The sequence below is a fragment of the Elephantulus edwardii genome, unplaced genomic scaffold, assembly GCF_000299155.1.
Source record: "Elephantulus edwardii isolate Elephantulus edwardi_28Jun2011 unplaced genomic scaffold, EleEdw1.0 scaffold00161, whole genome shotgun sequence".
NCBI classification, from domain to species: Eukaryota; Metazoa; Chordata; class Mammalia; order Macroscelidea; family Macroscelididae; genus Elephantulus; species Elephantulus edwardii.
The window spans coordinates 2,075,612-2,081,669 of NW_006399911.1; the positions used below are offsets into that span (position 1 = coordinate 2,075,612).

At 43.5% G+C, this 6,058-nt stretch overlaps 1 pseudogene; it reads left to right on the top strand.

Moving 5' to 3' along the window:
- Positions 1 to 227: 227 nt before the first annotated feature.
- The window catches only part of LOC102875311, a 57,768-nt pseudogene continuing 51,937 nt past the window's right edge, over positions 228 to 6,058 (top strand).

The following is a 6,058-nucleotide window of genomic DNA, read 5'->3' on the forward strand; positions in this document are numbered from 1 at the left end:
AGGTGGTCAAGATTTAACCAAATCAGCCTTCTTTACTCATGACAGTCAAGAAAACCGGGTTTCGAATGTAAATAAATTCTAAACGGTCTAGATGGCACGACTACGCTACGATTCCCGTTTTCTGCTTGTGTTATTATGTTAGTTTTTAGATGTGTGTAGACACAGACGAAGGCGCCCGTGCATCACACTGGTTTCCGCAAAACCAACGTACTCAACCTTATTTTTAAATGTCCCTCGCCGCTGCCCGCGGCCCGCCAAGCCCGGCCGCCCGCCACCACCAGCCCCGCCGGACCCGGGCGGGGGGTGCAGGGCCCGTCCCGCCCGAACACCAGCCAGCCGCTCTCACCTGCGCCAGCGCCTCGCCCACCGCCGCCGAGTGCCCGGATGCGGCGGCGCCGCCGTTTATTTTCGTTCCGGGTGAAACCGGCCGCTCTGCGCCACCGCCCTCGCGCCGGCCGGAAAGCTGATGGGGAGCGGGGGCGGGGTTCCGGCCGCGGCCCAGCTGTCAAGCCCGGGTGCCAGTTGGCAAAACAACGCCTTGTATCTGGTTTTGTTTTTCAAGATAAAAAATGCTCTCACAGAAAACCCACCACCCTCTGATTGCGGATTGGGACCCCAAAGCCCCTGAGCCCTCACGGTAGAATTTAAGGTCTTCTTCAACTGGCCTCCCCAATGCTACTCATGTAAACACTCTCCTTAGCACCTTGATTAGCGCAGAGAGCTGCTTATTTCAGAGCTCCGCTCCCACAGGCCCCAATTTCACCCATAGATATCAAGACCCCGGTGCTGGAGAGCTGATGGTCTCAGACCACTCTTACAAATAGCATAAATAGATGGCACCCCAAATGTAGACTGCCTGGAGACAAGATCTGAATTTTCCACTATACATGTGATGTGCCTGTTGAGAAGCCACTTCTCAAAAGAAGACAAATCCACACTGCTTTCTAACCCCGCCATTTCACAATCGTCTCCAGGAGAAAGTATCAGAGATACAATGTCCTTTGTACATAAACAAAAAAGTATATTCATATTGGTTGGCCACTTTTTTCCCCATGAAAATATAGTCTCCTTGAGATCTTCAAAGAGCGCCGGTGGGGTAGTCCCTAAAGAGTTCCACCAGCCCAAAGGCCTCTGGCTGACCTAATCCACCAGCAGATCCTATGAGATAAAGATGGGCTCAATCTCCTCTCCTCCCGTTTACAGCTTTGGAAAGTCAGTGAAAGGTCAGAACTAGTTCCGACTAGGCAATGAATTGTGAGTTTAGGTCTTTACATGTCATTAGGAACTGCGCTGTCAAAGCAAAGAAAGGTATGCGGTTCCAATCTACTAATTCCTCTGTGAGAGCAGAAAAAGACTATCTCCTTCTCCACATAACAACAATATTTAGTAATCTTCGCAGTTTCTTCATATATTTGTTGGCCTTCTGAATGTCTTCTATGGTGAAGTATGTGTGTCTTCATATTAGCTTTTCATTTTGCAATTGAGTTGTTTGTCTTCTTCTTGTTGGGGTTTTGAATTTTCCTAAAAATTTTATACATGAGTCCCTTGTTATATGGTCATTGGCAATTATATTTACACAACCTGTAGGTTATCTTTTTATTCTTGTTGTTTTCAGGTGCCATCGAGTCAAGTATGACCCTATAAACAATAGATCCGAACAGTCACTGACTGTGTCAGTCCATCTGGTTGAGAGGTTTCCTCTCTTTTACCAACCCTCCACCTTTCCAAGCATGATGTCCCTCTCCAAGGAATGGTCTCCTAACAACATATCCAAAGTGAGTAAGGTAAAGCTTCATCATCTTTGCCTCCAAGAAGCACTCTAGCTGTGCTCTCTCCAAGATATATCTATGTGTTCTTTTGAAAGTCAATTGATACTCAATATTCTTCCCCAACACAACATATCAAAGGCATCAATTCTTCTGTCATTCTTGTTCATTGTTCAGCTCTTAGATAGATGCATAGTAAGTGAATGGTTGCAGAACAATGTCATGAATCAGGCACAGTTAGTCTTTAAAGTGACATCTTGCTACTCAGTAATTTAGAGAGGTTCCTGACTGCAGACTTTCTCAGAGCAATATATTTCCTGATCCTGACTGCTGATAGCAAGTATGTTGATTTAGAACCAAAGTAAGATGAAGTCATTGCCAGTTTTAAACTTTTTTCATTTATCATAATGGTCCAACTGTGAGAATTTTTGTTTTCTTGACGTTAAGATGCAATCCATATTAAAGGGTGTCTTTGGTCTATGAAAAAATCCTATGAACAATAGAGGAGCATGGATAGCTCTAGCATTATAGATAGAGCCCATTAACGGTTGTTAGGTGTCATCGAGTCAGTTGCTACTCATAGTGACCCTATGTACAATAGCCCTGAAAGTGCTCTATCTTGTGCCAACTTTATTGTCTATGACACTCCTACCCTCATTACCCCAGTCATTGTATAAAACTATCTCATCAGTTGTCTCCCTCTCCTTCTCCATCCCGTCACCCTTCCAAGCATGATGTCCCTCCTTGCAACATGCCCAAAGTATGTCATATGAAGCTTCAGAATCCTTGCCTCCAAGGAGCAAGCCACCTTTGCCCTCTCTAGGACAAACCTGTTTGTTCTCCTGGCAGTCCATGGTTATTCAAAACTCTTCTCCAGCACCACAGCTCAAAGGAATTAATTCTTCTTTTATTATCTCTAGTCATTGTCCAGGTCTCTGACACATAACAAGCAAAAGACTATGGCCTGGATCAGGCACACCTTAGTCTCCAGACTGACATCATTGCTCTTCAGTACTCTGGAGAGGTCCCTGAGAGCCGACTTTCCCAATGCAATTCATCTCTTGATTTAGAGCTACTAAATTTGTATCAATTTTTTTATTCATAGTCTTTATACATTTTTAGGTTTAATTCCTAGGTCCCAGGTTTCTATTGTGTTCTTCATATATGTGTACAAGAGTGTAAATCCTATGGGGAGAGACTGTCTTCCTCCTATTGAGCTGTAGGTAGAAGTTGGTAAGGAGAACAAGGTTCAGTACAGTCCAGCAGATCTCTGAAGATGACAGGTCCTCTCCAAAACAGATAATATTTTGGAGTGAAATAGGGCAGACCTGTGGAGTCTAGTTTATCAAAGATCCCTCTTACCTTTCAAAAAGATCATTAAAGGTTGTTGTTGTTGTTATGTGCCATCGAGTCACTTGTTACTCATAGCGACCCTATGTACAAGAGCCCTAAATGTCATTCTATCCTGTGCCAACCTCGCCGTCTCAAACACACTCATTCCCACCACTCCACTTACAGAATCAATCCATCTCATCAAAGGTCTTCCTCTCCTGTGCTGCCCTTCCACTCTCCCAAACACGATGTCCCTCTCCAAGGACCAGTCCCTCCTTGCAATATGCCCAAAGTATGTCAGACGAAGCTTCAGAATCCTTGACTCCAAGGAGCATTCTGCCTTCACCTTCTCCAGGACAAACCTGTTTGTTCTCCTAGCAGTCCATGGTATATTCAACACTCTTCTCCAGCACCACAGCTCAAAGGCATCAATTCTCTTTCTAACATCCCGAGTCATTGTCCAACTCTCTGATGCAAAGCACGTAATTGCGAAGACTATAGCCTAGATCAGGTGCACCGTAGTCTCCAGCCTGATGTCGTTGCTCTTCAGTACTCTTGAGAGGTCCCTCACAGCTGACTTTCCCAATGCAGTTTGTCTCTTGATTTCCTAGCAGTTTGTCTCTTTATTTCCTGACCGCTGTTACCAATAGTGTTGACTGTGAAGCTAAGTAAACTAAAACTGTTAACTATCTTAATCTCTTCACCATCCATACTGATGCTGCCAATTGGCCCAGCGGTGTGAATCTTTGTTTTCTTGATGTTGAGATTCAATCCATATAGGAGGCTACAGTCCTTGACCTTCTGCAGCAAATGCTTCAGGTCTTCCCCAGTTTCAGCAAGAAGGGTTGTGTCATCTTCATAACACAGGTTGTTGATGACTCTTCCACCAATCCTGATGCCACATTCCTCCTCGTACAGCCCAGCGTCTTGGATGATCTGTTCTGCATACAGATTGACAAGGTATGGAGACAGAATACATCCCTGATGGACCCCCTTCTTAATTTTGAACCATGTAGTGTCTCCTTGCTCTGTTCTGAAGACTGCCTCTTGGTCCAAGCTTAGGTTTCACGTTGTTGTTGTTAAGTGCCATCGAGTCGCAGGCAACTCATAGCGACCCTATGAAGGAGAGTCCTTGATGCTTGGATGCCTTTCATCCTCTCTCCAGGTTCATAGGGTTTCCGGAGGCAAGCTATTATGGAAGTGGATGCCACTCCTCCTTCTGGTTTCACATAAGCACAATCAAATGTTCTGGGATTCCCATTCTTCTTAGAGTCAGCCACAGCTTGTTGTGCTCCACACAGTCAAAAGCCTTTGCATAATCAATGAAGCACAGATAGACATAGTACTTATTGGTTAACATTTTTTTACATGACTATCTAAGACATAAGGACACCTGAACAACCAAAAGCAGAAGAAAAACATTCAGTTAAGAGTTGAAAGAGATACATAATTTACAAGATAGTACAGAAGGGTCCTCTCCTGTTGAGAGCGACGGCACTTAACAACACAGAGAGAGACCTGTTGGCCTAGTGGACAGAAAGCGATGGTACCAAGCCAAAGGTAGGTGACTCTGATCTGCGGCCCTGCGGCTTTAAGGCCTGTCTTTAATTGTTTTTTTCAGTCTTCTAGGTCACATAGCTCTGGTGTGTCCACTTGCCATACAGAGGTAACTTGTGGTCACTGAGAAGCTGAACACTGTGACACTGATGTGTCAAATGCGATAACGGTTACCCATGGTCGACAGTGTTTGGTGTCACTCCCTGGTTGAAACAAGCTTGGAAGCAGGAATGGCATCCACTTCCATGAATAGTTTGCCTCCGAAAACCCTATGAACCCGGAGAAAGGATAAAAGTCACGCACGCGGGTGTCAAGGACTTTCGTTCATAGGGTCGCTATGAGTCGCCTACGACTCAACAGCACTTAACAACAATACAACAACCTAAAACATAGCAAGTGTTCTTACAAGGGCCAATTGCCTTGTTTATCTACCAAAGGTCAATTTCTCAGTAAGAAAAACATAAAACAGAGAATGAGCCAAATCTTGTCTCGGCTATTTTAATTTGGTTTAGGATATCCTCACACATTTTCCCTTCTTCTGAACATGAAATTCTGTAGGAATACTTTGATCACTATTATAAAAGTGTCTTCTTCCACTAAAACTCCACTTCTTTCTTTCAAGTTTAAGGTAAGGGCAGAAAAAGCCACATTGGAGGAATTATTTGGTTTTCCAAAAGGTTGAAAAAAGGTGTTAGGTCTATCTTCTTTTAGAAGCCAGTTTTTCAAGATAGTAACTTTCGGTGTTTGAGGGTAGGGAGAAAGAGAAGCAATTTTACTACAAGCATTGGACAGGACAGGCATTTCACACAACATTGTCTCAAAGACCAATTAAAATAATTGCTTGATTACCCTTCTTTTAGTTGTCAGACTGATATTTTTTCAGTCTGTTTCCCAAAACAGACTCTTTTCTAAAAGGGCACGATAGCCCAAACAGTCATACCAGTTTATCTGGACCAGTGTCTGACTCAAAAGTAGCCTTCAGGCACCAGTTTTTTCAAGACTCAAGTTTCAAAAGAACCCATAAGAGCAATAGGTTTGTTACTACAATTTCCATGAAAACCAAAATTATGGACCACGAACTGGGAGGTAATTTAGAAACATTAACAACAGTAGTAAGCCACCTGTCTGAAATAGACCATAAAAACAAGACCCTAATAACTTTGTACTAAAGAAACTAGTCCCCAGAGGCCTTTTTTTTTTCAGGTTTTTCAAACCCGCTTTTATTAACTGTAAGTAATACAAATATTCCAAAAATATAAACAGACACTTAATGGCATCCTACCTTTCAAGTTTTTGAATACAACAAAATTTATCAACCATTAATTTGTAACCAAGGTAGTCAGAATCCCATACCCCAATCACAGTGGGAAGCAGGTCCCCTCCCCTCCAAATGGCATCTTGAA